This window comes from Bufo gargarizans, chromosome 6, assembly GCF_014858855.1.
Source record: "Bufo gargarizans isolate SCDJY-AF-19 chromosome 6, ASM1485885v1, whole genome shotgun sequence".
Lineage (NCBI taxonomy): Eukaryota > Metazoa > Chordata > Amphibia > Anura > Bufonidae > Bufo > Bufo gargarizans.
Genome location: NC_058085.1, coordinates 249,726,791 through 249,747,772, shown reverse-complemented (window position 1 = coordinate 249,747,772; position 20,982 = coordinate 249,726,791). Strand labels below are relative to the sequence as shown.

General features: G+C 45.4%; 1 pseudogene; it reads right to left on the bottom strand.

The window, feature by feature from the left end:
* Nucleotides 1-1,710: 1,710 nt before the first annotated feature.
* LOC122942120 overlaps nucleotides 1,711-20,982 on the bottom strand; it is a 58,574-nt pseudogene continuing 39,302 nt past the window's right edge.

Sequence of the window (20,982 nt, the reverse complement as noted above, 5' to 3'; positions counted from 1 at the left end):
GAATACTTATCAGGGAGCATTTTTCAGTTGTGAGTTTGCAGATTTACTTGTTTGTAATAAAAAATTATATAGAGAGAATCAGTCTTTTTTAATACTTGAATACTTTTTGTAAGGATGATCATAAACACAATAGCCCTATACCTACACTATACCTGAGAGGGAAGATAAGTGTCATAAGTGACTGACCGTTACGTGTTGCCCAGAGGTCTATCCCAAGGATAATTATTTGTACTTGTCCCCAGTGAACACCTAAATCTGTGGATTCCAGTAAGCCTACTGCTAAAGCTTTTATCTACGTATTGCTAATTTATCAGGGACTTCACCTTTTTCTCTCTTGCAGTTGCTGCCATGTGACTTGTCATCATTAATGGTTATCAGAATAGTAAAAAAAAAAAAAAAAACACCGCCCTGTCTCTGTTAGTGAATGGGGTTGAGCTGCAATACCGCACACTGCTCATGGGGCAAGAGTGCCTCTGTTTCTTGAAAATAAAAGTTAATTTCACAAATATTTGGTCTTCATCCTCCATCTGAAACCCCTTATGTACATTGGGGGCACAGGTAGGATAACATGTACATTATGAGTCATAATAAAAATTATGTATGTGGTAGACAAAAAAGGCAATTTTATAAATCCATATAGTTGGTCTACTTTTTACAATTATCTTTGTAGAAGAGTCCTCCATAAAATAAGTTGACCCCAGTTTTTCCACTGCTTGGATCCCAGCAATCAGTGGATTGCCCTTGTTACATAGAGATATTAGAGGTCTTCACTGAGTGACAGCTCTTCAGAAACTCCTGTTTTGTCTAACTGATATATGTCTTCCTTGTATGGTGTTTTATAAACCAGACAACCTTAACCCCTTCTTAACCACTCACTGTAAATTTATGGCTGAGTCACTTTAAAGATTACACCCATTTGTAGCACAGCAGGCACCACAGGGCGGTTTCTGCTGTTTTAAATGGTAGAGACCCGGGCTAATGTCTAGATTGGCGATAACTCAGATCGTAGACATTTAACCCCTCAGATGCCATGGTTAATGTGACCTGGCATCTGAGAGCTAAGAAACCCGGACGCGCATTCCCCTTAGTAGTAAGGTCTAAGCCTGTACACGGCTTCCAGGCCTATTATGGGTATCCAATGCAGGTCGGCAGCACGCATTGACATATACTAAATAGAAATGGAAATTGTGATTCATTATTTGGTCCTTGGGGACCTAAAAAAAAGGTGGGGGGGGGGAGTATAAATAACTATTAAAAATAAAACTTCAACCACCCCCTCTCCAGAATAAAATAAAACACAAAAGATATAACACATAGGGAACGCTGTAAAGAAGAATTTTTCTTCAGCTTCCACTACATTATATGCAACAATAAATGGTGTCATTATGTGAATGGAAAAATAAAAGGTTAGGCTCTGGGAATGCAGAGAGTGAAATGAAAATGCAAAAAAACCTTCTGGCAAAAGGGTTAAAGGAATGTCAAGTAATCCTGATACACTATGTTATGCCCAGTGCAGTTCCTAAGGATGAGCATGACACCGGCCCTGCACTATACATAGAGTGTTCCTTTAACATCTTTACAAACTCTTACCATATAGTTGGTGATTTCTTTAGAAAAGGGACAAGTTATTGCTCACAGGTAAGTGCAGGCTCCTGACTACAGTTCCCTCTACTGCCCTCAAAGTAGCAAAACGTGAAATGGAAAGTAGATTCACTTACTCCTCATTTTTATATGCTGAGATCTCAATCATTCCTTTCGGTTGGCATATATCCCCATCTCCTCATGCACGCCCCTTCTTTGTAACCCAATGAATCCATCTGATCAGCGTCAAACTCCAAAAGGCATCATATTCTGTAAAGAGGCTTCAGTATCAGAACAGAGGATATAAGTAAATTCATTAATTAAATTCAAGATATTGAAGACAACTTTTGGAACCACTGCTGTTCAGCTTCACCAAGGCAAAGCCCCCACTGTCCATACTCAAATAGGATAGAATAGTCTGGCACAGAGAAGTCACTCTTAGTATCTTCTCTCACTTATTAGAGTGGTTCGCAAACAGGTCATCCCTTCTCTATGACCTCCATGTGCCTAGTGGCCAGTGTGAGAACAGGATAATTAATAACCAGGGTGCACCACCATGAGGCCAAGTGAGGCGATCGCCTCAGGAAGCACCAGGGAGGGGCAAGTGGGGGGCAGCAGAAGGGCCATGGGCAATGAGTGCTTTCATTGTGGCAAAGGGGTTAGGTTAAGAAATTGGCATGGGGGGGCGCTGTCTTAGTTTTCACCTCAGGCAGCAGAAAGGCTAGGTGCACCCCTGGTAATAACTAACTGATTGCTAGGGTCTGACCTCACTGATCCTCAGTAGGAGTCCCATGTCCTCGTCCTGATGAAGCATGCGCTATGCTGCTTCATTCATTCACTATGGGACTACAGCAATCAGACCCCTACCGATTAGTTAGCTATACACTACTACAGTATGTCGATAAGGATGAAGTTAATACTTTGCACAACCCTTTGTTGGATAGGCCATTAATGCTTCCCATTGCAGTTGATCTCAGGGCGTCCCCTGAACAGCACAAGGAAGTAAATGGGACAAGGAGTAATCTTCATTTTGCTGTTTGGTGGTGTTCTCAAAGGTAATTGTTAAGTATCAGAATTAGATACCATGGTATAAACTAACTTGTTTGGCTCTATTCATACCCCAATGTAACTATAAGGCCCATGCACACGACGGTTGTTGTGGTCCATCTGAGCTGCATTTTTTGCGGCTCGGGTGTGGGACTCATTCACTTCAATGGGGCCGCAAAAGATGCGTACAGCACTCCGTGATTCTGTCCGTATCCATTGCTTCCCTTCCGTCGCCCCGCAAAAAAAAAATAGCATGTCCTATTCTTGTCCGTTTTGCAGACAAGAATAGGCATTTCTACAATGGGTTCCTTTCTGCAAATTGCGGAAGGCACACAGGCGGCTTCTGTTTTTTGCGGATCCGCAGTTTGCGGACAGCAAAAAGGAACGGTCGTGTGCATGAGGCCTTACTCAGTGTAAGTGCCAGAATAGAGTAGGCCCATACTCTGAAACATATCCAAAATAGTGTTTTGTGTGAGTTTAAGGGCTTGTCCAGAATCCACTTAAGGGAACCTCTCATGTTAAACTGACCTGAAGGCAGAGTTTTACAGAATCTTTTCCCATAAACTATATAGTAATCTGCTCAGCTTATCCTGCTCTATAACAGGCTGCCTGCAGCTTACATTGCATTTTCATGGTGAAGGTTCCCTTAAACGAGTATGAGTCGCAAAACCATGGACAGCTATGAAAAAGGCGCATTGTTTCTAAAAAAAAGCTGAGCTTTTTTGTAATCCCGGACAATTCCTGTAAAGTTACTGAACCTGAAAGGGCTTATTTAAACCCTTGTAAAAGACATTTACTTGTTTCCAATTTCATAAATCAAGCAGAAGCAAGATTAAAAAATCTTTAATGTAATTTTTTTTAATGTAATTTCAAAATATAATGTCTTGACCTCTGATTTCCTACTTATCAAGCATCACAGTATTAAGCAAATACAGAGAATCACAAGAGGACACTCCGGGTACATAACAAGTTACTCCTAAGCTTCTCAAGCACAGACTCACCATCCATCTCTTCCGGGGCCAAATCCCTCTCCTACATGGTAGAAAATATGGAGACCATTAGAGACTGCTTGAGTATAGCATGTTACATATTCTAGCATTAGATACAGCACATTGGTTGAAATCTCGCTCATGAGGGCACCTCATTGTCTCTTTATAGCATGTCAAAGCTGCAATATCACACACGATCTATGGACTACAGGGGCACTGTTCCTGGAAAAATCATGTCATGCAAACCCTTTTTATGCCTAAACTAGGAGGTTGATTTATTCTTCATGGCTGGAGGAACACAGAAATAAATCTGGAGAAACAAAGTTAATAGTGGCACATATATGACCATTGAAGAACCAATTAGCCTTCAAATCAGAAAGCAATAAATCGCACCTAAATAGAAATGTGACATTGAAGGTTTTAGGCTCACACTTGCGTTATGGTAGGGCCATCATTACCGAAGCATGGGTCTGTCAAGTTTCTGTCTTTTTTTTAACTCGCTACATGCTGTTATGGCCACCAATAAGCAACGTGAGCCTTACAAAAAAGATCCTTAGATAAAATGAAAATAGTAAAAGACTGCTTGATTTTGTAGTTGTCTCACCATAGACACTGGTGGCTTATTGACAGAAAGATGTGGTGGTGGCACTAGGAAAATGCCATGTTTTGAGTTAGCCCATGGTAAATGACTATAGCCTGACCATGCTCTCTCGAAGAAAGCTGAGTGGAACCAATAGTGTTATAATGTTTAGTGGCGGTCACCAATGTCTATCCTTAGATTGTGGTGCCAGATATTGAGAGGAGTCCTGGAGACCAGATACCTCTATGGTGTACATGGTAATTTCAGACAACCTTATTGTGGGGAACAGTAGGATCTTATTATGCTGAGTTTGCGTATATTAGTACAGAACTGATTAAGGCCAAATATTTGTATATAAACACCATCTTAATGAGTCCTATAGATGATGATAATTGTTAAAGGGGCTGTCCAGCCTTTACTAAGTCAAGGCTACCCTTAGGATAAGCCATCACTAGCTGATTTGCGGGTCCTACATCCCCGCCAATTACATGTTCAGGTGTACTTTTATCACCTGAAGTTGGTGCCAGAACTACACAGTTCCGGTAACCTTGTAGTGGCCTATCCTAGGTTAGACCATCAGTAACGATCATACAACCCATTATGAGACATGAAGGGAATGTCAGCAACAGACAGATGATACATATATGACATCCTTGCACATCCTGTAATACTTTGTCCCATCAGCGGTCTCAGTGGCCATCTGTCGCTATCATTAAAGGCCCTATTAAATACTGGACATCTTATTCCAGTACTGTACATGAAGACACTCAGTTCACCTACCTTGCTGAAAAGTGAATTCAGGAATGGAGAATATGTCTTAGTTGTGATGCCTGTGCGTCGCTTACTCTCTTGCCTTTGTGGTGGTGACCTTTACCATTTGTATTGTGTCTATCATCGTGGCCATGGTGTGGGCTCTTCCTCCTGATGACCTCCCCCTGTTACAGTCTTTTGGTCTCCTTCGTGATGACCGGCTTTTGCGTCTTTTTTGCCACTGGCCTCTTCTCCACTTTTGCTTCTTTCCCCAGTGTGGCTTTTTGCCACGTCTTTTTCTGGGGTGCTAGATGTCTTAGTTCCAGTGTTGTGAGACATAAGATGGTTTCAGATGGACTGTTAGTAGCTTACTGACAGAGTGTTGTTCGGACCAGTAAAGCACACAAAGGATTACCAGTAATCTAATAACATCAACTTGTTCTGAGCCATGTAAAAGAGTTTAAAGAGATTAGCGATGGGACATGTGACCAGCACCTTGCTCTTCCTATACATAACATACAGAACATATCCATAGCAGTCTGCATTGCTAGATTCCAATACTGTACTACAGTTTATCTAATATACAGTTAAAAGAAAATTAACAAACCTTTTGTAATTACTTAAAGGGTTATGCAGCAAAATATATTTATGACTTATCCTCTGGTACCCCCACCGACCAGCTCTTAGAGGAGTCTTGAGTGCCGCAGCCTGTTCCTAGGCCATGTGACATCACTGTACATCGTTCACATGGCCTAGTTGCAGCTCAGCCCCAGTCATTGGGGCTAAGCTGCAATACCAAGCACAGCCACTATACGATGTATGACGCTGTCCTTTGAAAGCTGCTGGTAGCCAGCATCGCTCACCAGGGCTCGGTGAAGGCAGAAGCTCCCTGAAACAGCTGATTGGCAGGGGTGCTGGGACTTGGATCTCGCTAATGTGATAATGATGACTAGTGTTGAGCGAAGTGCGCTTCAGATGATTCATCCGAATTCGCTTTGTTCAAAACTTTGGAATAATACTGTACGAGATCCGTCTCCATACAGTATTAGAATGTATGGGCCCCGATGAGCTGAAGTAAGCTATTGGCAAAGTTGAGCGTATCTTCGTTAAATAACTTCAGTTTTGATTTTTAAAGTGGAAAACCACTTTAAAATTTGAAACCAAACTTGGGTTCTGTTCCGACTAGCACCTCGGAACCGAATCCGAAGTCACTCGCGACTTCGCAATAACTTACTTCGGCTTATCGGAACTTATACATTCTAAAACTGTATGGAGACAGATCTCCGTACAGTATTATTCCGAAGTTTTGAACGAAGCGACTTCGCATGAAGCATCCGAAGCTTGCTTCGCTCACTAATGATGACTTAGGCCTCATGCACACGGACGTTTTTTTTCACGGTCCGCAAAACGGGGTTCCGTTGGTCCTGATCCGTGACCGTTTTTCCGTCCGTGGGTCTTCCTTGATTTTTGGAGGATCCACGGACATGAAAAAAAAGTCATTTTGGTGTCCGCCTGGCCGTGCGGAGCCAAACGGATCCTCCTGATTACAATGCAAGTCAATGGGGACGGATCCGTTTGATGTTGACACAATATGGTGCCATTTCAAACGGATCCGTCCCCATTGACTTTCAATGTAAAGTCTGGAGTTCTGTTATAACCATCGGATTGAGTTTTCTCCAATCCGATGGGTATAGTTTTAACTTGTAGCGTCCCCATCACCATGGGAACGCCTCTATGTTAGAATATACTGTCGATATGAGCATACATCGTGAAACTCGTCCGACAGTATATTCTAACACAGAGGCTTTCCCATGGTGATGGAGACGCTTCAGGTTAGAATATACAAAAAAACTGTGTACATGACTGCCCTGCTGCCTGCAGGTGCTGCCAGGCAGCAGGGGCAGACCCCCCCCCCCTGTTTTAACTCGTTGTGGCCAGTGTGCGCCCCCCCTCCCTCCCTCTATGTTTTAAATACATTGGGGCCAGTGTGCGCGCGCCCCCAACCCCCCTCTATTAGTTTAATACATGGGGGCCAGTGTGCGCGCGCCCCCCCAACCCCCCCCCCCCTCCCTCCCCTCTATTTTTAATACATTGGGGCCAGTGTGCGCGCGCCCCCGCAACCCCCCCTCCCTCCCTCTCTCTATTGTTTTAATACATTGGGGCCAGTGTGTGCCGCACCCCCCCAACCCCCCCCCCCCCCCCCTTCCTCCCTCTATTGTAATCATCATCGGTGCAGCGGAGTAGAAGATTTTCATACTTACCTGCTTCTTGCTGCTGCGATGTCTGCGTCCGGCCGGGAGCTCCTCCTACTGGTAAGTGACAGCAATGCGCCGCACAGACCTGTCACTTACCAGTAGGAGGAGCTCCCGGCCGGACACAGACATCGCAGCAGCAAGAAGCAGGTAAGTATGAAAATCTTCTACTCCGCTGCCACCGATGATGATTACAATAGAGGGAGGGAGGGGGGGGGGGGGGTTGGGGGGGGTGCGCACACTGGCCCCAATGTATTAAAACAATAGAGGGAGGGAGGGGGGGGTTGGGGGGGCGCGCGCACACTGGCCCCAATGTATTAAAACAATAGAGGGAGGGAGGGGGGTTGGGGGGGGGGGGGCGCGCACACTGGCCCCAATGTATTAAAACAATAGAGGGAGGGAGGGAGGGGGGGTGCGCACACTGGCCACCAACGAGTTAACAACAGGGGAGGGGGGGGGGGCCGCACAATGATATTCAAACTGGGGAGGGGGGGGGGGGTCTGCCCCCTGCTGCCTGGCAGCCCTGATCTCTTACAGGGGGATATGATGGGGTTAATTGTACTATCATATCCCCCTGTAAGAGATCGGGTGCTGCCAGGCAGCAGGGGGCAGTCTTGTACAAAGTTTGCAGTGTATTCTAACTAGAAGCGTCCCCATCACCATGGGAACGCTTCTGTGTTAGAATATACTGTCGGAAATGAGTTTTCACGAAGTGAAAACTTAGATCAGAAAAAGCTTTAATGCAGACGGATCTTCGGATCCGTCTGTATGAAACTAAAACCTACGGCCACGGATCACGGACACGGATGCCAATCTTGTGTGCATCCGTGTTCTTCACGGACCCATTGACTTGAATGGGCCCGTGAACCGTGGCCGTGAAAAAATAGGACAGGTCATATTTTTTTCACGGCCAGGAAACACGGCTCACGGATGCGGCTGCCAAACGGTGCATTTTCCGATTTTTCCACGTGACCCATTGAAAGTCAATGGGTCCGTAAAAAAAAACGGAAAATGGCACAACGGCCACGGATGCACACAACGGGTCGTGTGCATGAGGCCTTATCCTGAGGATGTTATCATTATCTTTTCCAGAACAATGCCCTTAAGAGTCCTGACCTTAAAGAGGACCTGTCACCAAAAAACGCAAAGCAATCTGACAGCACTATATATAGAGTAGGAGAAGCCGAGCAGATTGATAATAAATTTTTGTTGGAAAGATTCAGTAAAACCTGTAATTTATACATTTATTCTCTTCTTTTCTACCTTCTGTGAACAGCATTGGCACAGGGAGGAGGGGTTATCCAGTGACTGTGTATAAGTGTGCATGGAGAGATAGCGGTCAGTCACTGGTACAGGGCCGGTTTGAAGGAATTTGGGGGCCCCACCTTACGCACGCAAAACCTACAGGAACCACAGTATAGCCATACAGTTTAAGTTCACCCACACTTTATATAAATAAAAAAGGAGGTTTACAGTGCAAATACCGCTGTTGCATTTAATGTGCATGAAATTTAAACATTTTCAACAAATGAACATTTGTAAAAACACCACTGTACCATACAATCCAATACAAAATCCAATACAAAATCACAGTGAAATAAAGTTGCCACAGTGATTTTGTAGTAAAAGATAACAGAGAGGAACGAAGCATTATCAATCATGTTAATGCTCCGTTTCCGCTGTCTCTTTCACACAGCGGGTTACCTGCACAGGATCCGCTCGTGTTAAGAGCCCTAAGACCCAATGCATGGCTACACTCACCAGACCCAGTCCTAATAAAATCTGGTCCTACCTTATTCAGGGTGTTGCTGGCGTCGGCGTGATGTCCGCTGGATCCAGAACAAGGTTCCTGTGGTGATAGAGAAAAAATTATAATCACATAAGGAAGGGATGGTGACTGCCCCTGTGGAATCACCAGCAGGGGGCGCTGTGCTGGTCCTGTAAGACTGAGCCATGCCAATGTATAGCAGGGTAATCTAGGACATTTTCCCTAGGACAATGCCCACCTTGTGATCCCTTCAAAATAGTTATGTCCTCCTTGTGGGCCCCTCACAGCAGTTTATACCCACCTTTGTTTCTGTCACAGAAGTTATGCCTACTTTTTGTGCCCCTGTAGTTGTAGTTATGGGCATAACAGTCGCTGTAGTTATGCCCAGATATGTGCCTCCTCGCTGTAGTTATACCCAGATATGTGCCCCCTTGCTGTAGTTATGCCCAGATATGTGCTGCCTCACAGTTATTTAGCCCAGATATGTGCCCCCTTACTGTGGTTATGCCCAGATATGTGCCCCCCGCACAAGTAGTTATTCATATATGTGTCTGCTCACAGTAGTTATAGCCAGATATGTGCCCCTGAACAGTAGTTATATCCAGATATGTGCCCCTGAACAGTAGTTATATCCAGATATGTGCCCCTGAACAGTAGTTATATCCAGCTATGTGCCCCCTCACTGTAGTTATGGCCAGATATGTGCCCCCTTGCTGTAGTTATGCCCAGATATGTGCCCCCTCAAAGTAGTTATGCCAAAAATATTCCCCTCACAGTAGTTATGCCCAGATATGTGCCCTCTCACAGTCGTTATGCCCAGATATGTGCCCCCTCAAAGTAGTTATGCCCAAATATATTCCCTCACAGTAGTTATGCCCAGATATGTGCCTCTCACAGTAGTTATGCCCAGATATGTGCCCCTCACAGTAGTTATGCCCAGATATGTGCCCCTCACAGTAGTTATGCCAGATAGGTGCCCCTCACTGCCTCAAAGGATCTGAGAATCTGCTGCTGGAGATTTCTGAAGTCACTATCTTCCAAGAGCAGGCCTCCAGGCTGAAGTGAGCCGGGCAAGCTCTATTATGGCATAACAGAGATTAATAAACTGGAAAATGGTAACAATCTTACTAGGTGGAGATAGAAAAAACTCTCAGTATAATGATACCAGGAACATCCATGGTGTGCAATTCTTCAGATGCTAAGCACAGAATCCGGTCCAGGCTGTACTGGACATCACTATGGCCTACAAGTTACCAGACGTGGGGACTCCCCATAGGCTGCAACTAAAAAAACTAGAACTTCATCCTGCCATGGTGTTTAATAGGGATTCTCCAGGAATAAAAAAAGAAAAAAAGAAAATACTTACATGCGCATACTGCACATCACACATGTTATTCATCCAGGCACATAGTCCACATCACACATGTTATTACATGCAGACACATAGTCCACATCACACATGTTATTACATGCAGACACTAGTACACATCACACATGTTATTACATACAGGCACATAGTACACATCACACATGTTATTACATGCAGACACATAGTACACTCACACATGTTATTACATACGGCACATAGTACACATCACACATGTTATTACATACAGGACATAGTACACAGCACACATGTTATTACATACAGGCACTAGTACACATCACACATGTTATGTACATGCAGCACATACTACAGATCACATATGCACTCAATTTCATGCAGGATTCCTGGGGCTCCATCATGCAGTGGAAGGGCAGTCCTGCAGCTAGTACTCTGCCTCTCCTGACAACCCTCCCCCTCCGACCTCGGTCCAGACTACATAGCTGCATCATTTACTCCAGCTCTGGCTGTTTACACACCAGCAGCTGTGTAAATAAGAGGGTAAGGGTTAACAGGGCACCAGCTAGCCATGGGGAAGGGGGGCAGTGACCAGCAGTTCTAACTGCAATGTCGCTCCTCTGATCAGGAGCAGCTGGGAGGAGGAGTCTTCTTATGATGTCTTCAGGCTGCTGTGTGCCGGACCGCAGGGCTGGCAGCAGGATTAGACGTCACCAGCAGCACTGCTGCTCATTGGCTGCCTGCTACAGAAGTCAGGAGACTAGAGTAAGAGATCGTTGTGCCCGGGCCTGTGCCGCACAGGATTAAAAACCCGGACTGTCCGGGTGAATCCCGGACGGGTGGCAAGCCTACAGAGGCTCTCTATAGAGCGCTCAGGGCGGCTGCAGCCTTAAAGGAAGCAAAACAAGCACTGGCTCTGCTTGGGGCCCCGGGCCAGCTCGGGGCCCCAAGCAATTGCTTGTTTTGCCTGTCTGTTAGCGACGGGCCTGCACTGGTAACCCCTCGTCCCTGTACCGATGGCGCTTCACAGGGCTGCAGATGGAAATGGAAAAATTACAAGTTTTGCTGAATATTTTCCCACAAAAATATAGATCAGTCTGCTCAGCGACTCCTGCTCTGTATCATGGAGCTTTCAGATTGCATTTAATTTTTTGTGACAGGTCCTCTTTAAGTCCAGTTTCAGACGAGTGTGTTCACTATGAGAAACAGCTTTGTGTGGGGGCGCAAATTACTGTTGTAAATAGGGTTGAGCAAATCGAAGCTAATGAATCCAAATTTCTTGGTGCTTTGTGGTAACAAATAATTTTTTTCTGAAATGGCAGAAAAAAATTTAAATATATACTGTCCCCTGAAGGAAACTTTTTTTCAATCAAGATGGCCATGACAGCCTCTCCATGATCAAATGGATGCGGTGAGTGTATATTTTTTAACCCTCTGATAGGCTGAATGTGGGTTCAAAGGATGGGGGCTTAATACCAATTTTATACCAATGGGTCGTTGGAATCCCAGCTTGTACATCCTTGGAGCCTAAAGGCCCTATTACACACCAAATACTCATCCCAACCCGCTTTAATAAGATCGAGTCTACTAATAAGAGACACTATTGCCACTTGGAAGGAAATCCGCAAAATTTTTAAATTGCCCTTTTCCCTCTCCAAATATATGCCGCTATGGGGTCATCCGGATTTCCAGCGGGTACCCAACTTAAACACTCTAAGGCCTGGAGAGATACGGGCATCATGAAGGTTTCAGACTTATGGCATACACAAAATCAGCGTTTTTATACATATGCTGAGCTGAGTGAGAGGCTTCCCTTGAGAGGCCCTCAGCATATTTTTGCTTTCTTCAAGTAAAGAGCTTTTTATACACTAGAATACAAGACCCCAGAGCGGTGTTCTCTATGAGTGACTTTGATCGCGTTATAGGGCAGGGAACAACAAAAAAATGATTATCAGAGCTGTACCAGGGATCAGTGAAACCAAGCAAAAACCTCTTGAGGAGACTCTCTTCTCATCCTGGAATAACGTTTTCCCAGACATAGAGGCACAGAAAAAAATACTACAAGGATGGGAAAAAATTAGAAAGGTAGGTTTTTAACGAGGGTTGGAGGGAAACACAGTACCGATTAATGCACAAGGCAATCTACGGCTTTCGCTTCTCCTCTCAGTCTCAAAAGCAGGACAGACTGACGTGCTGCCCAAAAATGTCACTTAGATGGATCAGATATGGTACACGGAATCTGGTCTTGCCCCAAGGTCAGTGAGATTCTGGGAATCCATGAAACAGCAAAATTACTTGGAAGTAAATATACCTATCATTCCTGAGTTCATTCTGTTTCATGCCCTCGCCGGAAAATAGGCACGTGCAGCCATTATTCACATTATTGTCTTAGCACTAAGCGATGTATATTAAACAGCTGGCTCCGACCACAATTGCCTACAATGAATGACGTGCTTCAGCATGTCAAAAAATGCTTTGACATGAGAGAATAGAGGCGAACTCCCTTAGAGGAAAACGTATCGAGGTCTTTTTCAAAGATGGGAAAGTTTTATGTTGGTAGCCTACTCCAACCTGGAGCTGAAGGAGTTAATGTCACCCTTTGTGTCCTCTGAATGGTATTTAAAGCGCAAAATAGCGGGAACCCTAAGAAGGTTGCTAGCTGATTAAGGTATAGTACTTACTGGAATCCGGTATACTGGGCGGAATCATTCTGGGAGGGTGGGACGGGATGGGGAGGGGGACAAGGAGTTTGATTTGTTTCATTTGTTATGAGCTAGATGTCTGGCTTTGAACGTCACAATTTGAATTGACTGATCATTCTATCAGTATGCAAGTAATACCTATTGCTATACAGTTACATGCATATATAATTATGTCTATCTGACCCCAGATGTACTGTACCTCATGTGTTAACACCTGTCAAATTGTCATATTATTGTGACGTGTTGTTGTTGTTACTGGAAAGAAAATGGATAAAAGCTAATAAAGATTATATAAAAAAAAAAAAAAAGGATGGGGGCAAGCGCCATCTCCATTCCCCGTCATTGTGCCCGCTGCATACAATGGAATGCAATTCATTTTGAAGTTATTTGTAACAAATCAATATTCTTGTCAAAGTTCGTCGAAGCAGTCGAATCAAGTTTTTGAAAACTTCACTCTTCACTAGTGGCAAACTCTGCTCCTTTGACTGACCACATGGCATTATAATAATTTATACTGCTGTGTGTCCTCTGCTCGACATCATTGTAACAATTTGTACTCACATAATGCCTTTAGTACAAATCATTACAATTGATGTCGGGCAGAGACACACAATATTATAATCATTATATTGCCATATGGTCTGATCTAAGAGCAGATTTCACTATGGGAATTCACGCCCCCCACAGAATGTGTTTCATGAAGTAACACATTTGTCTGAAAGGGAGGAATGACTCAGAATTTCTCCTTACCATTGTACTTATTTGCAGCTACAGGAAACAGGTTAGGGGGATCTGCAGACTAATTAACCTGTTCGCCACATCGCAACACATGGGCAAACACGACTTCAGCTCGTGCGTGCAGCAGGCATCAGGGCCGGTGGGTCTCCGCTGTTTCAAACAGCAGAGACCCACGCTAATGACCGCGACTGGCAATAATGCTGATCGTGCTCATTAAAGCTTCAGATGCCGTGATCAAGTGAGATCATGGCATCTATAAGGTGAAAAGTGCAAGCTCCCTGGCTTCTTACCGGCATCCTGTGCAGCCAATGAGGATGCTGGTAATTGAATTCAATACCCTTGGAAACCTAACGGACCCCATTAAGGGTATTGAAGCTGCAATTCTTATTTTGGCCAGCAGGTGACAGGCCAACATAAGAACTTAGCAATTTATTTTATGCACTTATATAGCGCTACTATATTCCACAGCACTTTGCAGACATTAGCATCCAACTGTCCGCAATGGGGCTCACAATCTAAGTTCCCTATCAGTATGTCCTTGGAGTGTGGGAGGAAACCGGAGAACCTGGAGGAAACCCACACAAACTCTTCGCAGATATTGTCCTTGGTCGGATTCAAACCTAGGACCCCAGCACTGCAAGGCACCAGTGCTAACCACTGAGCCACCGTGCTGCTCATATTCTATACAAATAATGGGTCTAAAAGACCCATGATTGCTCAGAATTTAAAGAAAAGGAGGTCCAATTTGCCATTTTTTCATTGCTTCTCTTACCCCTAAAAATGTAATAAAATGTCACACACTCCAAATGGTATCATTAAAAACTACAGATTGTTCCGCCAAAATTACTCCAGACACAGTTCAGTAGATATAAAAAGTTATGGGGGTCAGCATATGGTGATGTAAAAAAACAAACAAAATTTTTCAAAGTTTCAATTTATCTTTACACTATTAAACATAAAAAAAGATGGTATACATATGTAGTATCGTTGTAATCGTACTGACCAAGAATTAATGAAGGGCACAGGTCAGTTTTGCTGCAAAGGGAACGCTATGGGAACAAAACCAGTAAAACAGTGGAGGAATTGCGTTTTTTTTCTTTCAATTCTACCCCAATTTTTTTTTTTCGCTTCCCACTACATTGTATGCCATATTAAATGGTGGCATTAGAAAGTACAACTTGTCCCGCAAAAAATAAGCCCTAATACAGCTATGTGAACAGAAAAATAAAAAAGCTATGGCTCAAGGAAGATAGGGAAGGAAAATGAAACCGCAAAAACGAAAAAAACCTCCAGTATCATAAGGGTTAAATTCAAGGGTTCACTTACTTTTTCTCCCTTCACTTTGGATGTTTATTCAATGTTCTCCTCAATCAAGGAGTTGTATAACTGTTTTTGTGTTATACATTTAGTTAGATTGTGTTTGACAATAATTGTGACTTAGGCTTCGTTCACATCACCGTTCAGCCTTTATGTTCTCCTGCCCCATTCAGAGGCAGGAAAACGGAAAGGACGGATTCGGCAGATAACTGAGCCGAACAGAGTCCACAGGCCCCATAGACTATAATGCGGGCCCCTATTTGGTGTGTGTCCCCTGGTGCAGCAATAACTGGAGGTAAACATTTCCGCAAATTGTTGCACATAGTCCTGCACATCGGCTTGGAGGAATTTTAACTCATTCCTCTGTACAAATGTTGGTGGGTTTCTTCCCATGTACTGCTCGCTTCAGGACCTTCCACAATATTTCTATTTGATTAAGGTCAGGACTTTGACTTGGCTATTCTAAAACTTTAACTTTATTCTTCTTTAACTGTTCTTTTATAAAACGACTTGTGTGCTTAGGGTCATTGTCTTGCTGCCTGACCCACATTCACTTGAAATTTAACTTTAAAAATTTCCTTTAAAATTTTTGGTTTAAGTCAGAATTTAATGTTCAATGAATGATGTCAAGACTAGGCCCAAATGATGATACTACTACCAACACATTTCATATCAGAGATGTTATTTGTATGCTGGAATGCAGTATTTTCCTTTCTTCAAACATAACATTTCTCATTTAAACAAAAAAAAAATCTATTTTGGTCTCATCCATCCACAAAACATTTGTTCCAACAGCCTTCTTCGGACAGCAATGTTCTTTTTAGAGAGTAATGACTTTCTCCTTGCAATCCTACCATGCACACTGTAACAGTGGTTGCTGTGCGCCGCTGTTCCCCTGCTTACCGCCGCGGTCCCGTGTTCAGCGGTGATCTGCTGCCTCTGCTTCTCCATTCATGCAGTCCAGGGCTCTGTCCTTGTAGGTACTGTTTGTCATGGGATCCGATCCACAGTTTCCTTTCAGCCCTGGCCACAGCATGCTTGCTGCTTGTTCTCTGCAGCACTTCCTTAAGGGTCGGCATGCGTCACTTCCTGTGCTATATGGGTTAGATCATGTGACCTCACTGACCAATCCTAGCCCTCCTGTACGTATATAACTGGCTCAGCCCCCTTCCCAGATGCCTCAGTGTCAATGTCCTTGTGTCCTGCTAAGATATCTCTGCTTGTGTTCCTGACTCAAGCTTGTGTTTCTAGACTCTGCTACGTGTTTGATCTCTGCCTGCTTGCCTTGACTGTCCTGTTGCTGACTCGGATTGCCTGACCTGTACCTGTGCCGCCTGCCCTGACCTATTGCTTGTTTGACTTTGCCTCTGCCTCATCCTTTGTTCCTGCACTGTTGCTGCTGGTTACGACAGCCTGCTGAGTACATCTGTACCTCTGGTACCTTGCTCGGGTACCTCCTGGTCCGCCTGGACCAGCTGCCTTGTGTGCCAATCCTCCTCAAGAGGTAGTGACCTGGTGTTCCCCACCATCAAGGGTACTGTGAAGAACGAATGGTTCACTTAGACAAAGCCCTTAGAGGAGGTAGGACACGTGGCACAGTGGGTTCACACCCGTTGGTTCGTGACAGTACGCTGAGGTCATGGACCCCACTGGTCACACCAAGCCTGTCGTTCAGGAATTCTTACATGAAGTGAGGCATCAGAGTGAACGCCAGGATGTCATGATGCAGTTCATTCAAAATGTCCCTGCTCGTCTGGATGCCATCTCTTTTCCAAGTACTGCAGGGTCGCCAGTTGCTGCTAACCCTGCTATACCCATACCGGTGAATCCGGATTTGTGTGCTGCTGGTGTGCAACTCTCTCTGCCATCACTATGGTGGAGATCCTAAAACCTGTTGTTGCTTCCTGAACCAGTGCCTGATCCACGTTGAGTTGCATGGGCAGAAGTTTCCCACTGAGTGGTCCAAGGTTGCCTTCATTGTGTCCCTGCTGTTTGATGAGGCCCTTGTTTGGGCAAATCCTATTTGGGGACATGGAGGTCCAGAGACCACTAATCTACAGTCTTTCTTGGCTACCTTTCGGATGTTCTTTGAAGAGCCCAGTCACACGTCCTCCACAGCATCAGCTCTGCTGTGTCTACGACAGGGTTTCTTGGCTGTGGGTCAGTACCCTGGCTGCCAAAACTTGCATGGAACGAGGCTCAACTGGCGGTGTTCTGGGAGGGCCTTTCTGACCAGATTAAGGATGAATTAGCTGGTCGCTACCGTCCGTCCACTCTGAATGACCTGATCACCTTGGCCACAAGGATAGATATGCATTTCAGCATTCGTTTTCTGGAGGTCGCATGCACCAGGTTCTAAGGAGGTCGCATGCACCAAACGACCACCTCGCTTGGCTCCATCCTTCCAGAGGCCGGTTCTTCCTCTAGTGTCCACCCCATCTGAAGAGCCCATGCAAATAAAGCGCCTTCGAATGTCTGTACACAAACGTTTACGCTGTAGAGAATCTGGGTCTGTATTGTGGAGGATTGTCCACAGAAGCTGGGAAACGCCAATGTCTAGGATCAGTTGGAGAGGTGGTCCTAGACAAGGAGAAGTCCTCTCCGAAACTTTCAGTTCCGGTGACTCTCAGGGAGTCACAGTGTCTGTGCCTGCATTCTTGGATTCTGGGTCAGCCGGTAACTTCATTCAGAAAGCTCTGGTCCATCAGTGCCGGCTCCCTACCATCCGTCTAGAAAGGCCTCTGTCAGTAGCTTCTGTAAATGGACTGCCCCTTAAGTTGAAAATAGGTGTTCTGCATTCAGAGATGATCTCCTTCCGTCCGTGAATCCGGTTATCCTCCCTGGCTGCGTCCGCACACTCCACTTCTGGACTGGCACTCTGGTCAGATTCTGCATTGGGGATCATCCTGTCAGTCCAGTTGCTTATCGGTGATCCGACCTGCTTCCTCGCCTACTGTACCTGTAGACTAGTGTTGAGCGAGCATGCTTGGCCGAATACCTGTTCGGCTCGAGCATCGATATGCTGGGCACATGGTGGTACTCGGCCGAGTACCGCATGTGCTCGAGCACCTTGCTCGAGTCTCCTCCCCGCACGTTTCACGGCTACTAAGCAGCCAATAAACATGCAGGTAAGTACTGCCATCACTGTAATGCCAGTAGCCATGTTGGCCACTGGCATTACAGTGATTGGCTGGCTGGAACGCGTCACCGGGTGCTATATAGCACCCAATGACGTGGGTTTGGCTCATTGTGAGTCAGTAAGAGCTGCTCTTAGAAAGGGACAGATAGTGTAGGGAGTGTGATCGCAATATATTCAATAGAAAAACGTTTCAAAGACCCAAAAGTCCTTTTAAGGACTATTGTGTGTGGTGGCAGGCTGGCAGCAATATAATATAGCCAGCAAAAAAATTTTTTCCATACTTTGCAATACTTTTTTGATAGAGGGTGTCTGCAGTGACTTGTGACATCTGTGCTGCAATACCTTCTGTGTGTCAGGGCCAGAAATAGGAAAAATATACTTGTAAACAATTATATTTTTTCCATAATTTATCCACACTTTGCCTATAAACGGTGTCTGCAGTGAATTGTCACATCTGTGCTGCAATAGCGCGCGTGTGTGTAAGGCCCAGTTATTGGGAAAAATATTAGCAAAAACAATTGTATTTTTCTCATAATTTATCAACACTTTGCCTATAAATGGTGTCTGCAGTAAATTGTCACATCTGCGCTGCAATAGTGTGTGTGTGTGTCAGGGCCAGATATTGGGAAAAATATTACTGACAACAAATATATTTTTTTCCATATTTTTCAATAATTTTGCTATAAATGGTCCCTGCAGTGAATTGTCACATCTGTGCTGCAATAGCGTCTGTATGTGTCAGACCCAGATATTGGGAAAAATATTAGTGAAAACAATTATATTTTTTCCATAATTGATCCCCATTTTTCCTAAAAACGGTCCCATATAACATATAACATTTAATATAAAGAAGGCGAGCATTAAGGGACGGGGAAGTGGCCGCGATGCTGATGGTGCACGCAGAGGTCGTGGCCCTGGGCGTGCTGAAACTTTGCCTGCTGCCAGAGCACAAGAAAAACAATCATCCAAGATACCTAGCTTCATGTCCCAGTTTGCAGGGCGGCGCAGGACACCACTCTTGAAGTCAGCCCAGTGCGAGCAGGTGGTCGTTGGATTGCAGCAGATAGTGCTTCCAGTCGGTTAAGCACCACCCTGTCTTCCACCAAGTCCAGTCTCAGTAGCCAGGAGTCTGGTCCACACAATCCTCACCCTGATCCACCTTCCTCCCACCATTTACAGTCTGGCCCAACAAGTGATCCAACACTTGGATATTCCGAGGACCTCTTTGCATCGCCATTCATTGATTTGGCCCCCTCGCCAAGCACGCTTGAAGAGGGACCTGAGATCTTGTGCCCCGATTCCCAACCTCTTGAGCATCCAGAGTCACAAGAATATGACGCTTGGGAACGGCAATTAGAGTTTAATGTGGTGGATGATGATGAGACACAGTTGCCAATGACTCAACCGCAATTACTGTCTCAAGAGGTCGAGGAAGAGGATGACACACAGTTGTCAATCACTGAGGTTGTGGTTAGGTCCACAAATCAGGAGGATGATCAGAGTGAGGAAGTGGAAGAGGAGGTGCTGGACGTCGAGGTCACTGACCCAACCTGGGAAGGTGGCAACAAGCCGAGCAAGGAGAGCAGTACAGAGGGGGAGGGATCTGCAGCACTGCAACAGGCTGGAAGAGGCAGTGGGGTGGCAAAAGGTAGAAGGCGGGCACCACCGAACAGCCCCGCAACTATTCCATGGAGCACCCCCATGCGTAAATCTCCCTTGCCAAAGGGGTAGGTGTTTGGTAGTATTGCGCTTTTTTTTAGGAAAATGCGGACGACAAAAGAATAGTAGTTTGCACCCTGTGCCACACCAAAATGAGCCGGGGCGTGAACACTAACAACCTCACCACCACCATCATGATCTGCCACATGGCATCAAAGCACCCTAATAGGTGGGCTGAACACCTGGGTCCACAATCTGTGTCTTCGGGTCACACCACTGCCTCCTCTTCCCCTGTGTTACTTGCTGGCCATTCCCCTGTCCAAGACGCAGGCCCGGATGCCTCCCGCCCTGCACCTTGACCTTTGCAAGCACCATCAGCGACCACATCCACTTCCCTGTCCCAGCTCAGTGTCCAAATGTCATTACCCCAGGAATTTGAACGCAAGCACAAATACCCAGCCACCTACCCAAAGGCCATAGCACTAAATGTGCAGCTTTCCAAAATACTGGCCCTGGAAATGTTGCCATTTAGGCTTGTGGACACTGACGCATTTCGCAGCCTGATGTCGGTGGCCGTCCCACGGCCACCACTATTTTTCAAGGTGTGCCGTGCCAGCCTTACACCAACATGTGTCCCTTAACATCACACGTGCCCTGACCAATGCAGTTACTGGGAAGGTCCACTTAACCACGGACACATGGACTAGTGCTTTTGGCCAGGGACGCTACATTTCCCTGACGGCACACTGGGTGAATGTTATGGAGGCCAGGAGCGACTTATACCCTGGGATGGCACAGGTGCTACCTACGCGAAAGATTGCGGGCCCCAATTCCAACAGGGTTTCCGCCACCACCTACGTTAGTGGCTCCAACTCCCACTTCTCCTCCCCTGCCTCCTCCACTTCCACCTCAGAATTATCCGCGTGCAGCACCAGTCAGTCATTAGTTGGTAGCTGGAAGCAGTGTAGCACTGCAGTGGGGAAGCGGCCATGCTGAAGCTGATCTGCCTGTCACGGTGGACAGGAACTCAGATACACAGACAACCAAATACACAAGTGTCTAGGCTAGATGCTGGGGACAGGTCACCTCCTAGCACATCCCTGACTTCTCTCCCTATG